The sequence below is a fragment of the Pseudopodoces humilis genome, chromosome 5 (genome assembly GCF_049639895.1).
Source record: "Pseudopodoces humilis isolate 2021_Gansu_Grassland_sample_001 chromosome 5, ASM4963989v1, whole genome shotgun sequence".
Classification (NCBI taxonomy): Eukaryota; Metazoa; Chordata; class Aves; order Passeriformes; family Paridae; genus Pseudopodoces; species Pseudopodoces humilis.
The window spans coordinates 67,676,437-67,695,495 of NC_142204.1; the positions used below are offsets into that span (position 1 = coordinate 67,676,437).

The 19,059-nt window shown below is 38.3% G+C and overlaps 1 protein-coding gene across 4 annotated transcripts in view; it reads right to left on the reverse strand.

Moving 5' to 3' along the window:
- The window catches only part of CELF2 (CUGBP Elav-like family member 2), a 541,755-nt gene that overhangs the window by 279,332 nt on the left and 243,364 nt on the right, over nucleotides 1-19,059 (reverse strand). The window lies entirely within an intron of this gene.

Genomic DNA, 19,059 nt, shown 5'->3' on the forward strand with positions numbered 1-19,059 from the left:
CTCTTCTCCAGCATACCTTCAAAAACCCCCAGCATTTTAATTGAAGAGGCCTTTTTTTTTTTGGTGTGGGTTTTTTTAAAGCTGTATATTGCAAGAGAAAGAAGTTGAAGGAAAAATGTTTGCTCAGTTCAAACAGCATCACATGATGGTACATTCAGGATGGCATGCCTTTGAAAAGGCACAGTCAAAAGTCTGAAGGCTTCAGTATATTCTTCATCTAATATGTTTTGGATAGGACTTACAAAAGACACTCTGTGCTTTGATCAGGGAGTTATATTTAGAAGAACTACATGAGCCAAATTATTTTTCCAACAGATTCATGCCGTGTTTTCTGTCCACTGACTACCCAAATAGGTCCCTGGGTGGTGATAAATGAAGGCAGTTGCTTTAAAAAGCAGGGAAAAGAAGAAAGCATGGCCCATCACTAATCAGATAAAGCAAGAGATATTATTTATACTGAGGATGTACTGTTTTCACGTAGCTTCAGAGGCCTCAGTTTCTCAAAACACTGCGCTCATCTCTAAAGGCAGTGAGACTTAAACAAATGCTGACATGCTTTGCTGAAACATGGCCTTGAACCAACAGTCAAATTAAAAAAGTGCAGAAGACACCAGGCATCCTTTGAATTTTATTCCTACTTAATGGACAGACAGGCAGAGGAATAGATAAGATATGTGACTGGAATTTGCAAGGAGCTGGGACTATGAAACAGAGAATCTGGTTCCAACATCTTTTGTAATACTACTGGGGTGCGCTATTTTTTTTCCCCTTTAAGATAATAGATAAATCTGTTATGGTAAGAAATGAATTTTGTCACATTGCAATGACTACCAGATGATCCTTATGGAAATCAAAGAACTATGTCTTGCATTTTTAATCCAGTGGTAAAAGGCCAAGCTACCATGTTACCCTGTTCTCCATGGCTTAGAAGTCTTGCAGAATGTCAGGACTGCTGGAATTTTTACAGTCTGCTATCACATTACTGACTGTGGCAGTGTAGAAGGACAAATTTTGACATGACAGGGAGTCATCTCAGATAGGTTCTTCAGAGAGCTCACTGTTGGTTTCTAATAAACAGAATGTTAAAATTTCCTATCTACCTCTATGCAAACAGAACCTCTTCTTAACCCAGGTGACCTCTTTCAGCCCACCAATCTTTGGACATATTTTTACTTTGTTGTCCCTCTTTAGTCTTCTAATTCCATGGATTCCTATCAAGACAGCTTTAAAAGATTTGAGATTTTTTTTTTTTTTAAATGTAATTTTTTTTTTTATAACCGTACTTAGTAAAATCAACAAGCTTCTAGAAACTTGTCTGAACAACAAATTAAACCACAGGTCAGAAGTGTAAAAGATAAGTACAAATAACACACATACACACAAATTTTTCAAAGTCTGAGTTGCAAGAAAAATTGACAGCCATTTCATACCTTATCAAACACTGAAATATGGTTGTGATTAATAAATTTAAAAAAGAAAACCAAACAAAAACCTTCAGTAACTCTGAAAATCAAATTATTTTCAAAATTATCCCTAATTTACTTGAATTTCTTGGCACAGAGAAATCACCTGAACTATTTATTTTAGTGGAACAACGACACTTTAGAGCAGCCTGAGGATGTGACAGGTACGAGGTCTATTATTACACTTGGATTTAACCAGATAGAACAGCTTTCAAAGTGCATTACTGATAAGGGATGGTTTGATACAAACAGCCTAACTTTATTAGAGGCTCAGCTGATTCTGAGGCCCAGAAATAAGGTAGCTGAAAATCCCCTGTTATCTTTGATAACTTCAGCACTGTATAAGAACAGGAGACTGATGAGATTTTGATAAATAACAACCAGCATTAGAGGAGAGAAATCAGTTATGTACATTGTCATGAACAGATTTCCCAGTTTTTTGAGTACGAGGATATTCACTTCCTAAACATAGGCAGATTTGAAATCCTGAAGCAAGAAAAACTTAAATATTTAGAATCACTGTAATCCCAATATGGTATGAAAAAAGGAACAGAACTCCCTGTTTGTCTCAAGCCTTTCCAAGCTTTTATGACAGACCAGCTGAAGGGTTTCTTACCTTGCTGTCTTCACTGCATGTACTTGGAAGTTTGGTTGGATATGGTTATTAAACTGATGAAGTTAGAGACAACAACTTTAAGTGTGAAACATTAAAAAGAAAAAAAAAAGTAAAAGTTGCACTCTTGACTAAAGCAGGCAGAGTTACTTACAAGGAAGGCTAATCCATTCGACCTGCTAAAGCTATATTTCACATTTGATTAAAAACATGCCATTCTAAGTACACAGAAAAGGCTGAAGCATGACGGAGTCGGGCCACTCCTGCTCTAGCCAATATTTTCTGTGAACTTGCGGGGAACTGGCAGAAACATTAATCTTCTTTCCATCCCCTCTCTCCCCCCGTTAAGTCCGCTGCTAGGAAAACACTCTCTCCTGAAACCCATGGGGAAGATGTCCCCGCTGAGACAGGATAAAAGACTCTTACATGACTCTTACTAGCCTGTATGGGTCCATCAGTGGCTCATATCCAGGAAAACAATCTTATAGTCTGTTGATCTGTGAAAGAGCCCTCCACAGATTGCAAGTGACGAGCCAGCCTCATCTAGTTCCCGCTATAAACACACGTTTGCAAAAGAAATGTGTGACTGGCTCTTTGTGGTAATGGTTTACTGGATTCTGTTATCACTATGATCAGAGAGAGGTAAAAAGATAGAAAGGACTGTTGAAAAATATGTCTTTTTTTTTTTTTTTTGAAACCCCTGTATATTCTTAATTCTCTTTTAAAATCCCTGGTTTTGTAGGATGCTACATGCACTGGAAATTCAAATTGGCATCTAGCATCCAAATCATTTAAAGAAGAAGTGCAGCAGACTAGAAAATGAAAGAAGAAGCCAAAAGGCAAAAAAGTCTAAGAGCAGCTGCTGGCATGTTTCCCCCTTCTCTCCCCTGTTTTGCAAGTCACACTCTTTTCTATTTTGCAAGGAAAGAAATTAACCTGTAACAGAATGTCACAGTCTTTGCCACACAATAGGGGTTTATTGCATTTAAGCTTCAGAAAAAATAAATCGTAACTTGTAAATAAGAAGTGTATTCTCTTAATGATTTAATGGTGCCAGCTCCTTTTCTTATACTGAGTCTGTAGAACAATTTTACAACAACTAAAGAAACTTTCCCAAACACTTGAAATATGGTTGTTTTTTGTTTCTTTTATTAATGAAGTGTATCTGGGCCACTCCATAATTTAACCTCTTGTTGCATTTCCAAGGCTTCACATCCTTTAATCTGGTGTAATAATAGATGAACTTATTACTGGATAGTGCTGTCTTGAATAGACATCAACAGTCATTGGAGCATTTTTGGGGTCAGAGAATCACAGAAAATTTTGGGTTAGCAGGGACCTTAAAGATCATCTTGTTCCAATCCCCTACCCTGGGCAGGGACCCCTTCCAGTAGACCAGGCTGTTCTATGCCCCATCCAACCTGACTTTGAACACAAGGGTTGAAAGGATGTATCTCAAAATCAAGCTTTACATTTATTTAGCCTACATCATCAATCTTAAAAAAATAAAAAGTGATGATTTCAGCAGGCTGAGATTGCCTGGGAGAGAGCACACCTCTTTTGAAATTGAGCTGATAAGACTTCAAAACCATGACTAGCCTATAAGCCTGGTTACCTCAAATGCCTTTGGTTGGATTTGTCTCTGAAGGGGTAAGATTCTTCTATTATATGTGTGTTAATTTCTTAACAATGGTGCTGGGAATTTCTAAAACCAGGTAAAAGCCCCAAAGCAACAAAAAAACCCCAAATCCTGGCACAAGAGGACAAGATTGCACTGATAGGCTCTCATGGACATCCTGTACTACTTTAGGACAACACTAAATTTTCACAAATTCTTAGAGCTGGAATAATCTAGACTAATGCAGAATAATCCTCAGCTTCATCTCATTATTTAATTATGCAAACATTAATAATGGGACCAAAGAAAGTAGTGTATGAGGAAATTTTGATATGTAAACCTTATCAGAACTGCAAACACCTCTTTTGTAGGGCTCCACAGTACAAGTAAAAAAATACCATGTCACCATGAAACCATCCTGAACAAAGCCAGCCTATGAGAATTTCCTTTCTGCATGTCTCTGATGTTTCATAGTTATTTGAGGTAAAGTTTTCATCTGTCCAGAGGATCAATGAAACAGAAATGGGGTAAAACTAATTTGTGAAACAGTAAAGACATCTAGTTCTTTTGGATTTGTATGCTTTTGTCTCCATTATCCACTACAAAGGATGGTCTTGATTGCAAAATGTAGCCCCTGATAAAGTTAAGACCCCCCCTTTCTTCTGTAAAAGAATTAAATGCTTTTGATTCAGCTATGAATGCCTGTGAACAAAAGATAGATTTTTCAGAAGTACTTGAGTTGCTAAATCTTCTGGGAGCCAGAAATTTATTGGTAGTGACTAGGATACGATCCCCTAAATGCTTAAATGTTTTTCTGCTATAAACACAAGTTGTTTTGAAAACTGTACTAAATCCAGTGCTTCCCTTTCTGTCTGTGAAATGTAATTGCTACAGGCTCGCTGGAGAGAGGATTTTTACTGGGCCACAGTTTAGTAAAGCTTATCTGCACAAACACACAGGTAAATTAAGGTGGTTTGACTTGGAAAAGCAACACCACATTTCGGTTTTGTCATTACACTTTCAAATAAAGGTGGCATAATGCTGTGGTATGGAGCCAGTACGTGGCTTATTTTGAAGGTATAGCAAACTAACAAAACAATGTGAAAAGGAGCTAAGGAGCAAAATGGTGGAGGGGGAAATTATGCATTTTGATTTGTGGCAGTTCTTCTGATGGGATAAATTCAGTCCACCACATCCTATTCTTATAGATTTTAATTTCACAAACATGAGTAAAGAGTGAAGTCTTCCATCAGGGCACGCTGACAAATGATAACCCTGTGTATCCTCCACTCTGCTTTAAGTGCATTTCCAAAGTCTTAGTATCAACACTTACCCAAACAGACTATATTGCAATGCCTGACATATTGCTGGGTCTTTTTTATAGTTTTAGTTGATCAACGATCATTTTCTTCTAGCTTGTAAAGATTATCTATGCATTCATATTCCATAATTCTACCTTTCAGAGCTATAAAGAGTTTAATTTTTATTTCTTTGAAGCCAACTTCATGAAAACTGTTTGACCATAAAAACTAATTAGCAAAGACTCTCAGTGTTAATCTTGTGCAATAGACTATAGCTGGAGGATGCAAAAAGCCCATTTCTTCCATAATAACTGCAGCATTTCATCATCTTAAGCTACACAGCAATGCAAAGGTAATGACATTTTTATTTTATCTTTTTATGATGGGACTCATCAATACCACTATCCATTTTCATTTTTTTTGCTAACATCTGCTTGCAATATCCAAGCAAAATCTCTAGAGGATCATACAATCATTTTCAGATGCTAGTACACTGGAAATGAGGATTTTGAGATCCCAAGAAGCATTGAGGCCATGCAGTCTAATAATACAAAAGTTAGCTCTGCCTTTGAATTATTTGCATTACAGGCAGCTAAAAAAGACCTCATAAGAATGGTGCAAGGTGAAGGAGATGGTTCCATTCTCTGAGGCAAGAGAACTTCCGTATTTACCAATGAGGGTGGTCTTGGAACTAAAAATAAGCATAGAATGCCTTGGGTTGGAAGGGACCTAAAACCTAAAATCATTTAGTTCCAGCCTCCCTTCTGAGGGGCATTTGCTCCATTTGTCCCAAGTTGATCAACCAACTTTCAAGGAATGTTCAAGGAGGGAAATCTTGGATGCAAAATCTGATACAACACACATCCTGGGGGACAAACAATTTTCACCAAATAATAGCAACATGATTCCTGGCTGACTTATCCTCTAGGAAAAACCAAAGAATAATGCTGCATCAATCACAATCCTTCTGTGGCTTGTATCACACTTGGAGACTTAAGGAACTAAAGTTTTTTAACAGCAGTTACCAGAAACTGCCTTGTTTGTAAAGACCAGAGCAGCTCAAATCTGCAGATTTTGGTATCTGCATCAGGACTTCTTAGGTAAAATCCTGAGAAGCTTCACTAGCCATCATGCAAGTCCTACATTGCTTGCAATCAATTCTTTTTATTGTTTGATATTTGCAAAGTACCAACTGTTTTCTGCTCCAGCAGGTAAAGGCATGAAGAGAAATTCCTTGTCACAAAGAGATTGCCATTTAGATACACAGTGTACTGACAAAGGAAAGTGTAATGGGAGGCAAAGAGTGAGTAGAGTAATTGAATGATGCATTTAAGCATACATTTTGTTATCTCTGTGGGGTTTTATGTTTGTTTTCTTTTTGACTTATTGAATTCGGTGTTCATACTTTTCAATCATTCATTAGCTAAACAGTTCTCTTGTGGTTTGAGTAGATTAGGAAATGAGGACTGGGACAAGCTAAAACTAGGAAAACGGTGGGTATTTTGTTAAGCAGAGGCAGCTCACATCACTTCTGGAATACCTCTTGCTGCTTAGCCATCAGCATTTACCAGGGATCTGTCTGATGGAGGCTCTGCTCTTCAGAACTGGTTTGTTCTTAATGCCAGGCAGTGCACCTTTACAGACAAGGTGGTTTCCTGCAGACACTGCAAGTTGCCCAGCCAAAACCCAGGCAACCAAATCATAGAGATTTGGAACATGAAACGAACATAGGCAGAAACTATCTAATTAACTTGACAGATCATGGAAAATAGGTAATTTTTTTAGCATGTGTCAGCCTATTAGCTATTATTCTGTTAAACAGCATAATGGAAAGGATTTATGGAATTAATTTCTTTTTTTCTTCTCATAAGGAGTCAAGGAGCAAGCTGGTTTCATATGACTTTAGACCTTTTTCCTATTGCACAAGAAACAATCCATACCACCTATTTTAAATATTTTCCTTAGGAAAAGTTTTGGGAAAGTGCCTTCTTTTCTCTAGTGACCATAAAAGAAGCACTGAACAGCCATTCCAGATGATGACATCTGCAGAACTGGTATCAAATATGCAGGTAGAACATGGTGTTCAGATTTATGGAATGTCTCAATCAATACTCCATGGAAACCATGGGTCAGCAAATATTTCAAGTCCAAAACAGTGCCAAATCTACACAGACTTCTTCCAGCAGGTCTATTTAATAATTATTCACTAGCAATCTGGAGATGAGACAGTATTCGAAATATGCAATGTTAAGAAAAAAAGGTAAAATTAAACATACACAAAACATTTAGAAAATCCCAAGTGTTAAAAAGGGGTAAGTTTATGGGTAGGCTTTACAACATGCTGCCCTAATTTAAAGAAAGTTAATAGTAAAATGAAGGGGTTGAATATGCCAAGCTATGGTGATCAGAGTCTCACAGCTAGGAAAACATCTACAAGAGTGATTTTATCCCGTTTTTTAGCATTTATGTAAGGAAAACTTCTCCCAGGCAAGGCAAGCAAAGTTTGGCAGTTTCTTCAATATAAAATGCAGAAAAAAATCTATTTGGAAACCTTACATGGATAGTCTTAATTAGCCAATCAAATTGTAATATGTAATATTACATATTACAGTCTCTTGGGACAAATATCATGTTTCCCTGTATGCTTGTCTCTTACTGGGAAAAAAATATCCCACCAACCTGACTTTTGTAAGTTTTCACTGTCCCAGTATTAGAATACTGCAATGAAAATAAAATCTTCATGCTAAAAATATAAGCACAGTGTACATTCAGGGTCTCCAAAAGCAGGCTGAAATCTTGTTAGTCAATATTATTCCTTCCTGCTGGGGCAGAATTCTGTGTGTCTTACATCCCCAGAAATGTCAGCTCAGGCTCAGTTCTGACTTTTAAACACCAATGATGCCCAATCACCCTTCCACATTACATTCACAAAGAAAAAAATGTTTTCAGGACAGTACAGGTGATTTAGATACAGCTTAAAATGGAAGACAGTGAAGTCACCTACATTTATATTCGATGCTGATGTAAACCACAGCATGTAGCATTTCCAGTTGCTACACACAAATCTGTCTGGACATTTGGTGGACTCTCCTGTCTATACCTTGTTTCAGGGGCCAATTATCCCCGGCAAGGTGATTGTCATTATATGCCAAGAGGTCCTCAGCTGGTGCATTAGACTGTATAAGTGGGAAAGCATCCTCATATTTAGGATAACTGTGTCCTTTCCACTATTTTTGCAATATTTTATTTCAGATACACCCAAAAGTAAATCAGTAACCTCAGAACATGCTTTTCCAACAGGTTTGGGACTTCTTGAAGGATCAGTTTAATTAAGTGTGGCGGATTTTTTTAATCTCATTTCATAACGCTGTTTTATATTTTTTTTTTATGAAGAGCAAAAAAATAACTTCCAAAACAAGTATCTCACATTCTGAAAGCTCTTTTTGGAACATATGGTCTTATCCTTCAGAAATTATGTGTTCTCTTGACACAGGCTGTGACAATCAAGTTGCACATGAAGTACTGCTATATTATAATTACTCAGTTATGCCAGGCTTTTCAACAAAACTTTCCCAGAAGTTCCTGTCACTCAATTTTTAAAGTGCATTCAGAGATTTGAAGCTTTAATGAGCCTTGATAGAGTTAAGTAAAGGTCCCACCCAGCCTGTGAAGGCAATCTCTGCTCCATGCTGAGCGCCTTGGCAACAGCGAGCTGCAGGCAACAAATACCAAGTCTCAGGCAACTTCCAGAGAATTCAGAAAGCTTCAAGCTAGAAACAAAGTAGCCCATGAAAATGGCATCAACTCACACCCATCTCCGGAGAACAGATGGATCCATGACATAAAGCTTTGTGAACCGAGAACCGAGCCAGGCTGGAAGCGTGGTACCATGTTACAAACTCTGCTTGCATTTCCTCAACACCTTCCTATAAAAAGACTCATTATTGACATTATGTTAATACATTTCATGAGGGTCACCTCGTAGCCTCTTAACTTAATAATGGAGTGAATTTGGCTGGTGTATTAGCTGGTGCCCATGTGAGTAGCATTTTAAATCTAAATCTGAATTTATTCCATATGGAATTTGCAACTCTTCCAGATCAATTTTGTACAACCGCAAACCCTGTGTTTTAAAGAGCTGTGCCCAGTCACTTCTCAGTGAGGTGCAGGGTTTCTGATTTTCTCAGCTTTCTCTTTGCCATTCTCTTTCCAAAATCCAATGACTCCTCTCCCAAGGCTGCATAGAAAAAAAAAAAAAAAAAATAAAAAATTACAGTGCTAAGCTCTGACAGCTCACTTCAGCACAGCAAACAAAGCTATATTAATCAAATAACCCCCCCTAATGAAAAGTAAGTACAGTTCAGGGTTGGACATATTCTGAATAAGCTTCTGATCAGAGGTGCTGCCCTGGCCCATGGACTGGAATCAGTCAATCTTTAGCCACTGCCTGGCATCGCTGCAGACTGGATCCACAGATGGGAGCTCTTCATGGGTCAGCAGCCTCCAAACCTCCCACTTCACAAGATGCAAATAGATCCTCTGAACACACCAAGGAGATTAGCAGAGAAATAATTCCAGCCTGTGGCCAGATATTCATCCTGGGGACCTGCCAGACTTTCTACTCAGCCAATCCATTTTTAAAGACAGCGTCTTATTAGCACCGTACAGTTCTTGAATTACTTTGTCGAGTCTTTCTAATGAGACAGCAATCTGTCCAAAGGTATTAAGAGAAGTAAATGATAGACCTTTACTTTCTGATTTGATTACACAGGTGTATTCAAAGGTTATAGGAATGACAGCAGACTGGAAGACAGGAAATCTTTGTTGGATCTGTTGTTGGCTACATTTTTTGAAGGAAGTCTTGCAAATACCAGAATTTTGGCTTTAAAGAGAATGATGATCTTTTCTTCTACGTCTGCTAACAGCAAATAGCTACAGTACATTCATCTTCCTCTTCCAGTGAATGCCAGTACAACCTTCAGTCCTACATTATAGAACTGTCTGTATTTATACGCAATCAACACATTCACACTGTCTGTATCAGCTCTTTTTTTCCTATTTTCATTTCACTGACCTCTAATTTAACCAGTTCAGCCAGGTGCAATTCTTAAATGAATTTTTCTAGTTCTCCTTCCTAACATACAAGCAGTATCAGGAGGTAATTATATATTTTATTAATAACTAATGTCCAAAACAACACAACACATTCTCACTTTACCATAGCCTTCAATTCATATGCCTCACTTTTGCCAGGTGTTACCACACAATGGGTCATGTTCATCATTACACTGTATTATTTCAAGAAAGTGAAAACTGTAATCCCAGTCTCACTAAAACAAAGACAAAAGTGAAACTTTTCTCCCTTAACTCCACTTGTCTCCAACATGGACTTATCCATGGGAACCCTGATGCATAAGCTCCCGTTTGAGTCAGCAGTGAAAACAGACAGGAATGATTCATATCACTCCAATATGGAACTGTGGGATGAATCCCTTCACCTGAGAAGGTGGAGAGCTCAAACTTGGCTTGCTTCAAAGCCAAGTAGGCATAACACAAACACCAGCTATGAATCATGCAAGTGGGGAACTACACGGAAACTCAACATTTCCAACGGAAATGAGGCTGTTTGCATTTTCACTTCCAGACCAGAAAGTTTAGAATTTATATTTAAATTTTTTATTACGTGCATTTCCTGACTTCTTTTTTTTTGTTGGTTTTTTTTTGTTTGTTTGTTTTTGTTTTTTTTTTCTGTGTATATCTCCCATAAAAAAACCCAGTCAGGAACCTCCATTCATAGTTAAATTGCTAAGCAAAAAAATCCTCTTCAAAGCAACCATTTTTTTGTGAAAAACAACAGAAAGGATACACAGAAAATGAGAAGCTTCCACCAGAACGGCATGAGGAGGACCTTAGTTTTCACTCCTCATGTATGGTTTGGCTCCTGACCTTCAAGAACAAGGTTCTGTCTGCATGGATTGTGCATTTGGGTCATAGCCACAAGGCATCATGGTAAAAACAACATGCCCTGTCCAAGTTGCTGCTGCAGAGCATGCCAGGATCCTCCAACAACCTCCCCAAGACACAGCAGGCTGGGCTCCTTTGGTCTGTGGATGTAGGGATTTGTGAAAGTAGATTGTAAAAATCATTCCCAGCTAACAATTTTCCTCTAGCATCAGAAGTGCATCCAACATGCAAGGATTAGATGTGCTTTATTTATATTTCTTTTTTTAAATTTCAGTGTAAAACTCTGTTTCCTGAACTCGGGCTGTTCCCCAGCAAACTGCCATCAGCTGAGCAGTATCATGTGGCTGCCCTTCTCCCCAGCTCCCTGGTCATGGGACCACAAGTCACAGGTTATAACACTAACCAGTGCAACCTCTGCCCAAACTTACAAGATTCACACAAGCTCTGGAAGAAAGAAACCATGCCAAAGCAGAGAAACCTTTCTGTGCCACATCCCTTTGATGCCCTCCATCAATCCAGCAACATTTCAGTAATAACATATTGAGTGCAAAAAGACACAAAACCCCACACTTTAAATAATAGTCTTGCTATAAATTTGGAAACATAGCTAAAGAGCAGTAATACCTCCCTTCACTGCTTGTTTTTGGAGCAGCTGCTGTCATTGTTGCAGACCATCTGCAGACAGGAAGGTAACTTAGTGAATACTTCCGAAATCCTTCTGCTTAATGAGCAGGTAAGGAGTGACAATCAAAAGCAGAGCTGCAGCAAGAGATGCTCATGCTTTTGTGTTCCCACACTTTTAGCTCTTATAGCTAATTTAAAGCTTTTGTTGATGAATTTGACCTGGGTTGGTTAAAGCCAGCACGGCTCAACTGCCCTGCTCCTTGTGCAAGCATTTCCATGAGCACCAGAGGGATGCAGTCTAACTCAATGACTCTCAATGATTCAGCCTTTAAAATAAGTGGTTTTATTTTTAAATATGAAGATCAGTCATTTGCTCCATCTGATGATCACTCTCAGAAGATCTAAATTCACTGCTTGGCTTACTACCGAGCTCTCCTGAGTTCACCCTCCAGATTCTGATGCAGGGCAAGACATCCTGATGGCTTTGTAAGGAATGAGACACAGAGAAGCTCAAGGAAAGGAAAAGGGCTGGGAAGTGTAGAAAAGTGCTTGTTGTATGGGCAGCAGGAGGCAGCTCCAGGCGTGGGAGGTGAGAGAAGGCAGCACGCTGGGAGTGGGAGAAGGCTACAAAGAAAGTCAGCTTTGAGAGAGGAGAGTGAGGAACATAAGGAATATCACAGTGTGTGGGATGAGATGAGAACAGGGATGTAGGTTTTTGGAGAACTTTAAAACAATTATAGGTTTTTACCATGGGAGGTTCTGTTTGACTAGATCAGAGCACTTGCTTCCTTGTTACGTGCCTTGAATTGAAGCTTTCTTTGAAAGAGCTTGCTAACACTATTCCATACTTTCAATTAACATTTTATTTAAATGCTTTAAGATAGTTTCTAGATATATTAAAGGCTTACTGATGAAATCTTGAATATAATTTACATATCTAAGTCACATTTGCATTCAATAACAAGACAGCTTTCCAGTATGGAGCATGCCATCAATAGCCCCCTTTACTAGCATCTTGCTGAATTTCCCTAGCTATAGGATTCATTTCAAATTCAAAAGGCTACAGATTTAACTGGGGAAAAAAAAAAAGGAGCTAGTGATCTCATCAGTGATAGTCATCTTTCATATTTTCCAAATTTTAAGGGAATGCATTGCAGAGTACCATTTTAACATGTACATAGTTCATCCACCACTTGGACACATCCTCAGGAGTTTCACAAGGGACACAAGACTATTTTTTATTTTAATATCCTTTGCCATTAAAAATAAGAGGAGAAAGTGTTCATACCTTTCTTACAAATAAAGCAGAGAGTGTCAGTATCTTTCCACAGTACATCTGCATACTTCCTTGGGGGATTTTTCATTATAAAATCATATCTCAGTTATCAAGTCTCAGCACCATAAAGCACATATGGGATGTGTGATAAAAGCCCTTTTTTTCTTTTCTTTTTAATTTTTTTTTTTTTCAATCAGGAAACACTGGTAAAAGAGACTGGTGGTGAAGCAGATTTCTTTTAGGAACGCACATTTTGAGAATCTCTACATGTAATGAAGTCTAAAAAACCTGGTGTGAGAAGCAGATGATGACTGATGCATTGATGCCTGAGAGCAGCAGCCCACTGGTGAGTGTTGCACAGCCCGTACTGGACAGAGGAAAATTGTGTGCAACTGTCTCTAGTTACTCTGAGATGTACTCACACTGCAGAATATTATCAAACATGGGTTTGATGGAGGTTTTGGGCTTTTTGTTTTGTGTCTTTTTCTCATATTAGTGCGATTTTTTCCCATCTTAGGCTTGATGCTTTACCATAAGATTTATAGAGACTATAAATCCTATAAGCCTCTAGAAAGTCAGAAGAGACCAGCTTTGATGAATGCAGAATATAGGCCAGGGGGGAGAGAATTTGTGGCCTTTCCTTATTTAGTGGTAGTCCTTATTTCCTTATTTATTGTTTTTGTGGACTCTTGACACAATTCTTTAAATCTCTGCTTTGTCTTACAGAATTAAATTAAAACAAATCTAAATTTATGAAAGGAAATATGTTTTTTGATTTTTCAGTTAATCCAGAGAAAGCATCACAGATGAAAGTCAGAAGAAAACTGGACATTCCTATCTCTTGAAAAGGTAGACTAGGAGGAGCTATAAAAGCCATAAAAGCACAGAAAACAAAGATGGAAAGCAATGCCTTATTCTCTAAAAAGAGGTTTGGGCTGGGTTTGAGAATATTTGCTTCAGAAATTCCTTTCCAAGACTGATTTTCTCAACTTTGCCAGCCTGTTTTACACTGCAGATGCCAGATAATTCCAGATGAAGAGACAAATCACTGGCTTTCTCCTGAACAACATCTCTTACACTGCTGTAAAGATAAACAGCTCCTGCCCCATGTTTTCTATTATCCAGAACCATTAACAAAGCCCCACAGCACTCCACAAGCTAATAAAATATCACCTACTTCAGATAAAAAAATTGAAAACCTCCTAGAGAACAGCAACCAAAGTCGCATGCCAGACTTTCAACATCTGCCTGAGCTTTGAATTCTTTTTCAAAAGAGTGAATAACGAAAAATGTCTGCTATGTCCCTGACACAGTAAGATGAATTCATGGTGGGAATTTTTTTCCCATTTATGTCACATTACCTGATGGAGCTGCTGAAGGAAGTCAATCACTCACATGACAAAATGGAAGGCAGAAGAAATGAGGTTGAGTCTCGAGCTGCCTTGCTCTAACTATACAGCACTACAAGGAAGTACAGCTGACAAAGGTTTTCTCAGTTCTTTAAAGAAACTTTTAATTTTTTTTTTTTTTAATCTTCTCAAGTCCTTGCCATTCATCAGACATGTTGTTTTTTTTTTACAAAAAGACTTCAAGCAATCAGTCTAAAACCCCTGCATTAATTCAGAGAGGTTCAGAGACTGGAGAAGTACTGGGGTTGTGGCATGAGTTCATACATAGCTCCACCAAATCAATATCCCCTTTAAACCACATTGCTCTTTTTCACCTTGCAAGTTTTGAAAGAGAGGACATAAGTTGCTGCTTTAACTGAATGTTTTTCTCATATGATTTCTTCTCCTATTTCTGCATGTGCTGCATTATCCCAAGGGATTCTATGGGTTTTTTTCCTGCTCCAACTACAGAACTGTTATTTCCAGAGGCACTCTCCATAATACAGAGGGAAAGCAGCAGCACTACATCATTTCTATAGGAGAAAGCTAACAAGAAATGCCAATTAAAAGTTTCTGCTACTGTACATTGAATTCATAGTGGAATGAATACTGTCTTTGGAAAAAGGAGGCAGCTGTCAAGCACAGCTCTGGACACAATAGTGCAGTTCCTCTGAAGAATAGGTCATGGGGGGGAATCAATAAACAAAGTACCTTCATCATTAATCATTTTCTGAATTTTTAAATCAGCCAGAACATTTACAAGTTATCCATCCAGTGGATAACTTATTTTCCAGTGCTCAGCTTGCAGCCTGTGCTTTGATTGCACAAGTTTCTGCTGATACCAGGACCTGCTGCAGCACTGAGCCCAGAGCTCCTCTGGGGTCAGAGGGGCAATATCTGTTCTGTAATTAGAGAAATTACTCAGGGCAATTTCACAGTTCAGCACAACAGACTTATTGCTTGTACGCGATGTGTGTGCATGCCTTAACAAGCACTTAAAGTTTTTCTACCTTTGTTCATTCATGCAAACATTCATCTTTAGCAGAGTTAGAAATGCTACTGAGTGTGGCTTCTTTTCCTACTCAACTTTAGCAAGGAATTACTATCTTGCATATAATAAGGTTTCTAAGGAGTTGGACTTCCCATCTGTTCTATAAATTCAGAGACAAAGAAATAAACTCTATGCTTCAGAGAAAAAACAAAATAAAAGTAACAGGTGGCTTTATAGTAACCTGATTACTTTTATTATTACATTCTGAATATTCAGTGTTAGCAGCAACCATCTCTTCTTCCCGACTTCTTTCCAAAGTCAATTGCTCTATCCCTGTTATCTCTGCAGAAATAAACAGGGGCAGGGCCAGGGAAAAGCAATGCTATTTCTGCGATATTTTATTTTACTTATTCTCAATAGAAATGAGAAGGTCTTTTTTACAGCTGCACAGCCTGTAATGTCAGATCCAAACAATCAGCTAAAAACGAAGCCACACAGTCACTTTGCAGGTTTGAAATAAATAAAAAAAAAATTAAAAAAAAAAGAGAAAGAAATCAATTCATGTTGTCACAGCCTATCTAGAGTCATATTGTCTCCAGCCATTGATAGAAAATGAGAACATCTGGGGATTCAATTACTCATGACATGAATAATAATATTTCATTTTTGTTAAATGAAACTTTATAGTTGCAGGAACTTCTGCTTACTGCTCCATGCAATCCTGGAATGAAATCTGCCAGCAACTGCAACAAGCCACAGTTCCTTTGGCATCCATGAGCACATCAGCACAGGTGCATCTGCATCCCCCAACAGAAAAGCTTAAAAAAGAAACCAAATTTTGAACAGCTAGTTAAAAGATGGGCTCCTAAGCTCCAAGCACAGAAGGTTTCCTAAATGTCACAGACACCTTTTAAGATCTTGAATTAATAGCCTGGTTCAGAAAAGCACATTTATCCTATGAACCAAAGTTAGTAACACCTGTAGTTGTCCAGTACCTTCAATTAACCAAAACCATACCTCTAAATAGTTTTGGAGCCATTTAGGGCCTTCTTTTAAGCTTCCAGCTTATGATTCTCAGCTCATGTTTCAAGAGGATGCTGCCAAAACTGAGTTGCTATGTGTTTATTCTTTTTTCTTGATCTTGTAAAACTGTCTACAGTCTTAGTGGCAATGCTGGGATCAAATCAGAGGATATTCATCTCACAGCAATGAGTAAGCAGCAATACTCATCTTAAAATTGCACTGACTTGTGCAATCACTTTGGTATCAGCAGGGCTGTTCTCCAAAATTAATGTGTGAGCCATTGTGGCATTTGTATCTAAAAGTTCAGAAGCAAAATATACAGAAAAGGCTGAAAGGTCTCTGCTTTTAGGGTTGTTTATTTTTTCTGTGTCAGGTAAAGCCTAGTCTTGTTTTTCTTTCTTTTCTTTTTATTTTTTTTTTCCTCTTTCATTCTCCATGGGCATTCATTAAGGTTAGATTACAGCAAAAAGCCACGTTTTGCACCCACTTTACATCACAGCTTTTCAGAGCCTTAAACGTTGCCTGCACAAAATGGTGCAGGAGCTCCAAAAGTTCCAAAGGGTCGGGATGAAAAATACTTTCCATTATAGCCCGGCAAAGAGAAGCACCAAGCCGGCACTTTGCTGCTGTAGAAGTGCTGTGCAGGGCACAGCTTGCAAAATGCTCTGGGAGAATGTAGACAGGAAAGTGGGGTAGGTCCTCTGTGGCTCCAAACCAGCAAAGCCTCCCCGCCAGTAAGAAAATTACCGCAATGAGACACTGCTCCCAACACGGGAGTTTGGAGCTCAGAGTCTGCTGCTGACCACAGGAAAACCTTAGGGGCTGTCTGCTTCCAATGGCAAGACATAACCATAAACATGGGTATCACCTCACAGAAGCAATCTCAAGTCAGCACCCTCAAAAAAAAAAAAAAAAAGCCAAGAAGCAATTACTGCTTGCAGGTCTTCTGTCTGGCTTTATACAACATTTCCAGTCCCACTGCGCTCGTTGCCTTTTAAAAATGTGTAACATTTATGGACTCCAGTAAAAATGTTTTTAATATAATGTAGATGAAGTATAAAGTGTTAACCTTGAACACCAGGGAATGCGTTAGGGTTTTTTTCTAAAACCTCTTTCAATAATTTACTGAGAATTGTCTAAGATTTGCTTTTAGTTTATAGCAAATCTTTTGGAAACATTCAAATAGTTGCAATTTTTGTAAATGCTACAATAGCAGTGATTTCATAAATAAAAGCAATGCTCAGAAGGCAGAGAATGTTGAAGAGAGCATTAAACCAGAGTCTCTGCTGTCCTGGGGAGAGCAGTGTGGGTTTCCTGACATTGCCCCATCCATATCTCTTGCTCTTCTGGGACCAATGGCAAGGATGGTGCTAAGAATTCTGTGTATGAGCAGTTCACTTCTAACTACTTATAAAACATATGATATAATACTCTATATTACATAATATATGACACATGCCTTGTTCATGCTACAGCAAAGGTACTAAGATAGAGCTTCTCTGCCATGTTAACAAATCTCCAGTTGCTGGTCTGCTTCTCCAGAACCTGATGTACGAACACTTCTCTTTCCCCCAAGAATGTGTATTCACATCTGGAGTTATTCTCACAAGTTTTGTCCTTTGCACTGAGTTTCTAAATAGCATTATTCTGATGGTTCTAGGGGCTAAAGCCACACTTAAGCAAAGGATACATACAAAGCACTAACTTGGAACACAATATTTGAGCTGGGAAATGAAGTGAGGATGGGAAAACAGGCTTAGTATTTTAAGTTGGTTTCATTTGCTACTTCTTACACTTGAATGGCATCTCAAATCCACCTGCAATGGTGCCTTTCTCTATCTTCATTCAAACTTTTTTTCAAAGGCTCATTTTTTGAGGAAACCCAAGAAATACCATTTTTGTGTCAGTCAAATGTTCTCCACAGGCCTATATGAATTTAGCTTAAACCAGCAAGATATTGCAGTGCTATTAAGTGGAACAGATAATGAACCTAAATAACTGCTCAATCTTGTTAGTGTGGCCCTCATACACCTTCTGTGTTTCTTCAAGCCCTGCTGCTTAGCATTCATGCTGCCTGATTTGAGACTAAAATTAGATTATGGGAATGCGTGCTTTTTACAAGAGGTCTTCTATTTGTTCCACGAAGTATTTAGTACTCTTTAGGCACTGTATAAATAAAAATAATCGCGATCTTGGAATTCACCTTCAGGAATGGAAATGAAGAGATCTAAGTCCTTTCATTTCTACTGCACATTATCCTCATTGGGCACGTTTAGCAATGCTTTGTAAAGCAAGTTAAAAGGATGCTTGGAAGTCTGGTTAAGGTGAATAACAGAAAAAAAAATAAAAAAAGAGAAGGGAATATGTCTCTAGTTTTAGAGCTTCACAATAGGGAATAAAAACAAAAGCTTTACCAGACTTTTAAGATAAAAATCTGCTGTCAAATTCATTAACTTTTTTGAGAGATGCCTACAGTTGCTGGGGAAAAATGGTTGTGGGTTCCAAAACCAGGACTCTGAGTAAAATCACTTACACTCAGTTTTAAGATTCAAAGACTACATACAATTAGGAACCATTTCAGGGCTGCTGTGATTTCTGAGGGCTCTGCACTGTGAGAAGAGTTCCTGCATTCTGGGTCAGAGCTGTATCGAGTCTAACAATGATTTCTGTATGACTTTCCCCCCTCCTTCCCAGGATATATATTTAGGACTTAAGTACGAAATATTGGAAGTTTTTTTTCAGGTTAAGCATGCCAATGTCCTCAAAACTCCAGCAGGCATCAGCTTACGTCACTTGGC